An 11,162-nucleotide genomic window follows, 5' to 3' on the forward strand; every position below is an offset into this window, starting at 1 on the left:
GTTGCTAAATATATATCATAACCAAGTCACTCGCTCCATCTTCAGCTCAAACACATTCATATTTTGAATACATGCTTTTCCGTTACACAATTTGTTGAAGAGTTTTAATACTGAAAGCAAATACCCTGCACTTAATAGCATTCAAGCAAATACCACATTCATTTTAGTTACTGAAATATATATATATATATATATATATATATATATATATATATATATACTTTTTTTCTTTTTAAATGGATAACAAAGATGATTTCAAGTAGTCCAAAGGAATGGTCCTCTGAAACGATGTGAATGTTTGTGGGAGGAACACAATGAAATTTGTAAATTTTCAACTCTTACGTTGCGGTCAAATCATTTGCGGTGACGTTCAATTCAAAAATTGCGCCTTTGGAGTCTGGGCCCTCGTTTATCAACAGTGCGTACACACAGATGTGTGCGTAATGAGTGCTTACGCACAGTTTCACGCAAAGAGTGTGATCTACCAACTTGTACTTATATGTTGGAATGTGTGTAAATATAAGGACAAAATATAGAACCTTTTCAACGCACTGTTGATAAATGAGGCCCCAGGGCTTTTGTGCGTTGACGGCAAACAGCATTGGTTCACACGTGTTACATGACCAATTGCTTTGGGGCATATTTTAAAAACGATGTAAGTTGATGTTTGAGAGTGACTACAGATTGCAATGTTATCTGTAAAAAATGGCTTGAATTTTACTCTCCTCCTCACATGGTGCTATTGTATGAATTAAGGGGGCTTGCGATGTTGTTTACCATTTTATAGACTACTTTTACGACACTCTTTTTGTGTTTTACGGAGCTTAGCATTTAACCACCTTTCACTTTCCTTGAATAGCAAATAGAAAATGCCTGGATAATAATACTGAATTGGAGCATTTATTTCTTTAATATTTGTTGATATTTACAATGTTTGCTTTATAAGTTCGAACCATACTGCATTATTTAAAGTTTAGTAAAGTTAATATTTCTGTAGTTATATTACTAAAGGTAATATGGCGTTATTGAATGGATTGCAGAAAAGCAGCAGTCTCTCTAGAAATCTTTCACGTTGTTATATAACAGTTTTTACATCAGACATGTCAAGAATCAGATAATGTACTGAATATATATATGCATGAATTCAATGTAATGTCTATATTTTCACACCATAGGTGTCAACTGCTCTGAAATCATTGGACATCAAAATTGCAGTAAAGGGTGCAAAGAAGGAGCTTGTGTACAAGTCTCCTCAACTTCCTACAGATGTGAATGTTTCACAGGATATACAGGCAAGTATGATTACAGTTTTTGCTTAAAATCAAAAACATTCAGTTGGAAGTCTGTTTTAGAAAGCCACTGTGAATTATTCACTTCACAATAGAGTGATATTTCTTCTGAGGCCCAGTAATGGATGTTTAATTTTTTACTGTTTGGCTTCATTTGACTCATTATATTTTGATAATGAGTCATGTGATTAATGAAGGGTCATTTTGGGTGACTTCACAATGGCAGCGCAATTATGCAAACTCAAATCTGAGTGAGGCTTTTTCTATCTCTGCTCACATTAAGCTGTCTTTCCTAAGTGAAGAAGCGGATTTGAAAAATGGAACAATTGAAGCCTTCATATAAGAAAGTCTTCAGAAGATTCTTGGTGCATAAATGGCCAATTATTTAATAAAGACTTTGGCTGTGGCTTATTTGAGTGATATGCTCAGGTTGATAAAACTCATGAATGGGGTCTTTCCTGTAGAGAAGAGACAGAAATAAACAATGTATGCTCCTGTGTTCTTTCCAGTCTGTTTATAAGGCACGACCATGACATGCTTTTGGAAAGTAATGAGTCTCATTTGCTTTTGTAAAACCATTGCTGGGCTAATGAGCATCTCACCCACAAATGTGTAACAAAACTTTCACCGTCCCTTGGGTGTTCCTGATAATAACATCATGATAAAGTCTCCAGTCTGAGGTCCAGGTGGCCTTTGCTTGTTGATTAATTGACTTTTGTGTAGAAGCAGTTTGTTCAAGCAGATAGCAGCCTTTAATGTCATGCCTACAGCTTTAATGCCGAAGAAAAATGTCTAGTTTGTCTGACACAGATTTAGGACTGTCACAGTTTATGATGAATTTCCACTTGAGATTCACTACTCACAGTAAAACGGCCATGGAACACTTGCAATCTGCATCACGAAAACTGGCCTCTTTTGAGAATACCATCAGCTTCAGTGTTTAAAAAAAATAAAATATGATTTTTCAAGGGTCTGTGCTTTCAGACAGGCAGCATCTTTTTGGAGTATCTGACTCAAATCCTTTTAGTTGTCTGTAAGTAGCAATTTCATTTTTGCAAACCTGATCCACACCACATAACTATGTGGATTGAAATCCAATAAAAAAAAAAAAATGAGAAATGTACTGTATTGTCTATTTGTTCAGGAAAGATTTTAAGTATATTATTTATTCATAAGTATTTATTATCATATACACTATACACACTTTTGCGACGCTGTTCACTTTATTTAAACAATTTATTTTGATTGAGCACCACTGTATCAGGTTTCTTGTTCAAGCATGATTGCTTCAAGTTAAATTGACTTAAAACGAATACTCTTTGGCGTAACACAGTGTTTATGTTTCCAAACAACATGTTTCAATCAAATAGCTCTTAGCTCAAATGCGTTGGGGGGCTGGATACGTCGCAATATTGTAAATATTTGTTTTAAACCTGGAAGGCGAGCCAATGGATATCACACAAGCAACTTGCAAACTTTGCGCAAGAGTTATGCGGTGAACCTCTTAATCTCAGTCAATTGACTAGAAAGTGAAAGTAAAAACTGATGGCGCTTTCGGCATCTGACGCTGTATTAACGGCGCATATTCTCTCAGAGTGACGACGAGAGACGAATCTCCTTCATATGCTGATCATGGTATATAGCTAAATGTTTTAATGTAGGCCTACTCGTTTAATATTTCTCTTGTGGCCCGAACGTAGGTTAGTGGAAGAAAATAAATAAATAAAGAGAGAAGAAACGTATTTCGTGTTAAACAGGTTGTTGTATTTTTCTTTAAAAAAAAAAGTCGGTTCTTGAAATAAAGCTTTTTCATTGATGATTGCAGTGTTAATAATTTGAATTATAGGCCCATAATTCATTGTATAATAAACCTGTTTTGAAAGACCTTTTTAAAAACATTTTCAATGAGAAATAAGCTAGCCTAATCTTTATTATACTCGCAGCGCGTCAGTTATGCGGTGATGCGCTATGAAATTATTGCGGGGCAAATTAATTGTAATATTAATTTAATAATAAAAGTAACTTAATAATAATAGGCCTAATAGGCTAATAAGAAGAATGTAACTGGCCTATGTTAATTGAAAATGGCAAATTAGATATAGGCTAACTAAAGTGTAGGCCTAGGCTATACAATTATTTTATTCAGAGATGTCATGTTTGTGATTTTTTTTTTTGTTAATTCGTTATTTAAATTAATAGGCCTACAAATTAGGAAACAGGTGCAGTTAATCGCCGGTGTCAGTCACAAAATCTATTTTAAAAAATAAATAAATAGGCTAATCTTTGTGAGGACGACTGGCAACAGCTGGTCTTAAATTCTTTAGACACCGCATACCAATCGATTTTGAAGACGACTGAAAACACTGACTGAGCTCAAATGACATTGATAATCGGCCTGACAGTGTTTCCCGGCTTCACAGAATGAACCGGTTCACGCGTGGAACTGAAAGTCTTACCGTTACTTGCAGAATGATGGACGGGCTGCTGTCAATCAAAGTCATCAAGAATTATGCAAAAACACATTTTATTTATTTTAGTCATTTGAGATGTTATAATAGTTCTCTAATTGTGTTAAAATAGATTAAACAATAATTATTTAACAAATATTATATTTGTATAATAAACTGGGGGGGTGGTGGTGTGGGGGGGCTTTCATCACAGTGGGCGGGCCTGTGCCCGTCAGGCCCTAAGCCCCTGGTGAATATACATGAATGTGTAAATACAGTTAAGCAGCTGATGCTTATGCTGTATGGTTTAGGAGTTCAACACTGCAATAAAATGTAACTATGAGTACCTTCTTGTTTGCATCTGATTTGCCTTTACCGCAGCCACATTTTACTAATGATTCAGCTCAATTAGACAGAACAGTTGCACCGTGACGTCAGTACATCAACACATATTCTTGGAGCACCTTGTAAGGAAGTGAAAGTAACTGGTCTCCAGTTCTGTTCTGTTTGGGCCCCCTGTGGGGCCAGCAGCTCTCTGACTTTGCCCAAGCTGTCACCCCATTGATCATAGTGAAGTTAACAGCTGGCCCGGTACCGACTGCCCTTACGGACCAGAGCCTACACACACATAATAATGAGCCCCACACGTGGGACACTTCAAATGAGATTTTCTTTTGATTCCACTCTCCTGTGTACCTTATTCAGACTGCCAGTGGTGTTTGTGTCCGCATGTTACGGAATTAATAGGATATGCCCTATTGGATACGCTATTAATTTTGCTATGCACCTGCCCCATGGTTTTTGTGGAAATTCAAATGGTGTAATTGTCTTGTTTCTGAGTGGTTTTAATAGGTTGGCTTCTGATTTGGATGGGTGATATCTCAAGGTAGTGCACAGCAGGGTGTTTCGTATCACTGCTTTTATGATTTTCATCAACCTTCATGAAGTCATCAGCCTTTATCAAACATTGAATCATGTACCTATATGACGCATTACTATTTCAAAGACCTCCTGTGAGGAAGGGTTGCCAATCAAAGATAGTTCTTGTGGAAGAATATAAATATTATGTTGAGCTTTGAGTTTTATAATGTCAAGAACTTTTCATTTTCAATTTCCCACTGTGGATCCCAGAGAAACACTGCAGAGAGACGTACAGTTAGATTGACGCCCAATGGTGTGTCCTCAAAAGCAGTTGGACGCCTCTGGGACTGATGACCTTTGTATCATCCTGTTAGCTTAACACGCTAGAATATGCTTTAAAAAACTGAACGACAAAAGGAAAGGAAAACACAGTAACAAGGAAGATAAATGAGTTAGCTTCTGCTGAGGAACATGGAGGGGAAAAAAAGAAAAAGCAAAAAGAGTACCACTAGGGAATAAAATCAAATCATGTTCACCTTGAACCTATAGTGCTGCATAGTCAAGTCTAAATTTAACCTGCGGGGAGCGGAAATCAGACTGATGTTCCAATCCACGGTTACCTTAGAGAAACCGGCAGCCTAGATGTTCTCAGTCCAAAGCCTTCGGCCTGTTTGATTGGGTTGTTCGGTTCAGGGAAGATGGAGACTTAATTTGGACCCTTGAACCTCCTCATTAGTGAAGCATTGAGAAAAGTTATATGTTCTCATTTTTCATCAGACCAAATGAGAGGCGTGGGGCGCCACGCTGAGACTCTCAGTACTGTCGATATGCTGGAGCAATTGTCCGCTGTCATTGCAGTCATAAAGTTTGAACATTTGTTCTCACTAAGCAGTCAGAAGCTAATAGTTATTATGAAGATGATTTGGAAGCTAAAGAGCAGCTGTGTTAAATCAGACTAGTAATGTATTTGAAAAAAAAATAAGCATGAATTTTTTTTTATGTCTTTCATTTTCTTAAAAGCCCTATCAGAAACAGATAGTGGCATAATAGGCACTGGTAAACAGAATAACATACTTTAATAAAATAACTAATGATATGCAGCTAAACAAAAGATCCCGAGAGGGAATGTGCTATTGCAAATCCCAATCTAGCTGTGATTTGATCTTTGACGCAAACCTAGCATAAGTAAAGACGAATCTAATAAAGAAAAGGTGAAGCAAAAGTAAAGAAACGCTTAAATCAAAGTACATAAACAAACCCCGACACAAAATTTCAGGTATAATTTTTAGCAACTACACAAAGTCTTACCACAAGTGAGTTGTTGCAACAAAGTAACAATGTTGCATAGTAATAAATTGCTCTGGAACTTGATGGATTTACAAATGTGTTATCATAAAATAGCAGATTGATTACATTGTGTTGCATAGAACTGTTGTAAAAATTAAAATAACAGGAAGAACTGGCAAATAAACACACTCATTTTACTCCACTTGTTTTAAGACAAAAATACAGACTTGCTGATGAATCTTGATTTCATCAGCGTGATTTTATGTACAAAAGCATGCATACGCACAGTTAGCGAATGAGACCCAGTGTCTAAATCGCAAACCTAGCATAAGTAAATACAAACCTAATAAAGAAAAGGTGAAGCAAAAGTAAAGAAAAGCTTAAATCAAAGTACATAAACCAAGCCCGACACAAAATTTCAGGTATAATTTTTAGCATCTACACAAAATCTTACCACAAGTGAGTTGTTGCTATGCAACAAAGTAACAATGTTGCATTGTAATAAATTGCCATGGATTTACAAATGTTTTATCATAAATAACAGATTGATTACATTGTGTTGCATAGAACTGTTGTAAAAATTAAAATAACAGGAAGAACTGGCAAATAAACACATTAATTTTATTCCACTTGTTTTAAAGGGGTCCCGTTATGCTTTTTCACTTTTTGAATTTTAGTCAGTGTGTAGTGTGTATGTTTGGGCTTAAAAAAATATCTACAAAGTTACAAATCTCAAAGTCCACTCCAAAGGGAGATATTCGTTTTAAAAAACTCCCTTTTCAAGAACTACAACGAACGGCTCGTTTGTACTACAGCGTTGTTTTCCGGGTTTTGTGATGTCACAAAGCGGTCCATTAGAATATCATTAAAATAAATCCCCCTAAGAAATTTGAATGGTTGGGGGGTGGGGAGGGGTGAGGTCGTGGTTAACGCTTGGTTGAGTGCATCAGACAAGACGACAATGTTATTACACATGCACCTGTATAATTATGTATGTAAATATGTATATTACAATTATGAAAACGTTTTTATAAATTGCTGACAGTACAATACTGGACAATGATGTAATCTGCAGAATTTACACTAATGTAATGCATGTATGCGTTTTCATTTAATGTAATGCGTTTCATTTTCATTTAATGTAATGCGTTTCATTGCATGTAATGTCTGATAAAGCAGCGTTTGTGAGCAGAGCGCTGCTTTGTGTACAGCCGTTACCGGGGAAACCTCGATCTCGATCACTCCAACAGCGCCTCCTGCTGGCATAGAATGAATTAGCATATATATTCCGCCACAAATAGAGTGCAAGTCTGTGGGAAACACTGGACTATGGTATAAATAGATTCACCTGTATAACAGTTTCACTGCAATTCATGTTATAATGTTAGACTTAAAGAACAATAAACATAATACATATTACCATTGCACTTGTCTGTACATAGTAAATGCAGTTATTTTAAGAGGTTGTTGACATCTTATCTAAAACGTGATTTAGCAAAAGAAAAAAAAAAAACAATAACGTTACCACCATATATATATGTGTATATATATATATATATATACACTGTAAAAAAAATTCCGTAAAATTTACAGTAAAAAAACGGCAGCTGTGGTTGCCAGAATTTTACCGTAAAAAATACAGTAGCAACATTTGAGGTTTTACGCTTTTAACTTAAATGTACATTTAAATACCGTAATTTCATTAACTGATATAATGTTAATATACCAACCCTCAAATTGACATGACATCCTTAACTATACCGGAGCAGACGGAACTTGCTGCTTTGGCAAGGGGCGGGGCAGTACTGAAACACCGTCTAAGCTGTTCGCCAATCACAACGCACTGGGACAGCTAACCAATCACAACACATTTCGTTTTTCGGAACGCTGACCTTCATTAAACCCGGAACTAATCGAGCCGTTTGTGCCAGGCTGGGGGGAAAGGTATTGTAATAATGTACATTTTGTGAAAAATAATGCGTTTTTCGAACCACCAAGCATGAGAGCAATGTTCAAGTACACCTCAAAACAAAATCAAGACTTTTGTAAAAGAGCATAATAGGACCCCTTTAAGACAAAAATACAGACTTACTGATGAATCTTGATTTCATCAGCGTGATTTTATGCGCAAATGCGTGCATGCGCACAGTTAGCGAATGAGACCCAGTGTCTAAATCAAAAATGCTTTGACAGAAGCATGTGTTTAATTTTAATTCATTTTAATTATGATCATTTCATATTTCATTCTTAACCTTTTCTTTTACTGCAGTTTATTACTGTGAGCGAAAGAGGCTCCTCTGCGATTCAAACCCATGCTGGAATGACGGTCGCTGTGAGGAGACTGCTAATGGATATGTTTGCACATGCCCAGGGGGTTTCACAGGCCTCAACTGTGAGACCACCACTGAGGCTGACAGCTACTGCAAGTCTAACGGATGTCAACTGGACGAAGCTTGCGCTACAGACAAACTTGTGAGGCCTTTTACTTTTTTTCTAAAAATGCTCATAATAAGGTTTTTTTTTCATGAGAGAATGAGATTAATTTGAAATGCCACATGCAAATTTCTGTGACACTCCTGAAGCAGATCAGCCTGTGTCATGTTGAAGGTTACAATAACCATTAATAATTGTTTTGATAGCAGAATGAGTATGGCATATGTAACCATTTTTTTGATTGGACTTGAGCAAAGCTGTTGCATATTCAGTATAGAACAAAAAATTGGATTATGGGACATTTCTGCCATGTTCACTTAGAAATGTTTCCCTGGATTGTTACAGTTACAGTCTGCTGCTCATGAGCCATTACAGTAATGAAGAGATGAATTTAGAAGAAAGTGGGCCAGTGGCAGACTAACTGTCTTATGTGACCTTCATTTACTCGGTAGTGAAATTCAGCACATAGGCCTGTCCGTAGCAGATTCTCATGAGATGCTTTAACCATTTGAGAGCATGGACAGTAAAGATAGACTTTAATCTCTCTCTAACACACATACAAACACTCAGACACATTAAATAGATTTGTTTGACATTGATTTGGTCTGTCTGAGACATCCTCCTAAGAGAGCTCATCTGTATGAAAATGAAATAATCCTTCATGCTGCTCTAGAACTGTACCGATGCTTATATCAGTGGGAGTCTCCGTCTTTCATCTGGGATTGTTCTCTGCTTCTATTACTCATCTTTGAACGACTGAGTCAGAAATGTTATTGATGTCAGGATCGGTTAGTGCAAGTTGGAGAGCAGAACTGGCTAATGACTTGTCTATTATACTGCTTTTTCAGCTCTGGGTGCTCCAGTGCTGGTTATTTCCTTGTTTTTTCATGATCAGCTCAAAGAAGAACAAAAGTTCCCTAATTTTGTTTGTCCTATAGGCAGATGTCCAAGGTTAACAACAGGGTGTCTGTGCTGTTGCCAGTGCCTGTGTCCAATCTGGTCCTATTTTGCACATTTCCTCTAAAATGTAGGTGGTTCTGTTGGTCTCAAACTAGGAAGCGGTTATGCCAGTGGTTGCAGAACCGGATAACAACTCAAAACACAAACTAAATCACTCCAGCTTTAATCAAGTCTGTTTATACTTCAAACAAGTTCATGGGCTTTTACTTTTTTGTCTCACCGTACCGCTATGCAGTCCATTATTTTATATGAAATTAAATGATTTCATTTACAAATATAATATAATATAATCACTTTTATTTTATGTCAGACCATTACATCGAGGCCAACTTGTGATGGTGTAAAACTAAATAAATTAATTGGAATGTTTAAATTTGTTCACTGTAAAAAAAAAATAATAATTTTAAGTTAACCTAACTCAAAAAAATAAGGCAACCTATCGCACTCAACTTGTTAAGTTAACTCAACTAGCAACCAACAACTTAAAACTTTAGTTCACCTAATGAATAAAAGTCAGTCTATTGAGTTTTAAAATATCTGTCAGATCAACCAAATATTTTTTAGCATTTAATAATGCTAATCTTTTTTTAACTGTCCTCTTTCTTTTAGATTTATGTTTATTTTCAAAGCCCACTACATAATATGGGTAGTAGTTGCCAAACTAAAGGCAAACATTTATGCTGATAGACTAAATCCAGATTTACTAAATCACAAGATTAAATCCAGTAGTTGCAATGAGATGCATATTCCTCAGCCCACGATTCTCAACCATGGTGAGGATCAACAAAAGTTAAATCAATAAAAATATGAACTCTGCTCTACACAGTGGTGTATAAAGTACATGAAAGCCATACTTAAGTAAAAGTACAGATATCTTACCAGAAAATGGTAGAAGTTGAAGTCAACGTTTAGAATATTACTTGAGTAAAAGTCTTAAAGTATGTGATATTTATTGTACTTAAGTACGAAAAGTATTTTTTTAATCTTAAACGTACTTAAGTATTCAAATTAAAAGTACAAGTAAATGCAAAATGGAAAAGAAGCAAATAAATATATACTGTATATATAAAAATGTTCATACACAGCTTGAGTAGCAAGATTGTGTTCAGTTTTAACTCTTTCTCCCATTTTGTATTTTGTTTTTCTCCCATTTTGTATTTATTTTTTATTTTTTGTAAGAATAAGAAGCACTTCATCCGGTACTTATAGTGTCTTACATTCCAACATAAGAAAACATTTCTGGAATCTGCATCTGAAATAGCATTTAGATGTATTCACACAGTTTATGTATCTCAGAGGGGAATGCATTTAACCTGCAGTTACAGATGCATAAATAACGTTTTGTTTTTAACATAAAACGTTGAATACTGATATTTGAAATTATTTAAAAACATGAAAAAATAGTCGAAATGTGAAATTAAAACCGCCAGTAGGTGACTCATTGAGATTCAACCGATTCATTCAAACAGCATTTGACTGTGTTAATGACTGAATAACTGAATCATTTATAATAATTTAATTTTAATAACTTATGCATTTAGCAGGCGCTTTTATCCAAAGCAACTTACAGTGCATTCAGGCATTTTTTACCAGTATGTGTGCTCCCTGGGAACTGAACCCATGACCTTTTGCGCTGCTAACGCAATGCTCTACCGCTGAGCCACAGGAACACATTTATTCAACCGATTCGTTCAAAAAGCTGATTCATTTTCAAAAGCTCAACTATTTTTGTTGGCAAAATTGAGCAAAAACAAGCAATATTATGTCGTGCGTGCACTCTCTGTGTGTGATTTGGGGATATACTTGATAATGTTCAAGTCCAAGTTCAAGTTGAGCTTTATTGTCATTCTGCTGCATGTGGGGACATACAGTGGAACGAAATGTC

The 11,162-nt window shown here is 35.9% G+C and overlaps 1 pseudogene; it reads left to right on the top strand.

Annotated features, from left to right (window-relative positions):
* The window catches only part of LOC107665563 (protein eyes shut homolog), a 218,051-nt pseudogene that overhangs the window by 10,394 nt on the left and 196,495 nt on the right, over positions 1–11,162 (top strand).

The sequence above is a fragment of the Sinocyclocheilus anshuiensis genome, unplaced genomic scaffold, assembly GCF_001515605.1.
Source record: "Sinocyclocheilus anshuiensis isolate Anshui unplaced genomic scaffold, SAMN03320099.WGS_v1.1 scaffold407, whole genome shotgun sequence".
NCBI classification, from domain to species: domain Eukaryota; kingdom Metazoa; phylum Chordata; class Actinopteri; order Cypriniformes; family Cyprinidae; genus Sinocyclocheilus; species Sinocyclocheilus anshuiensis.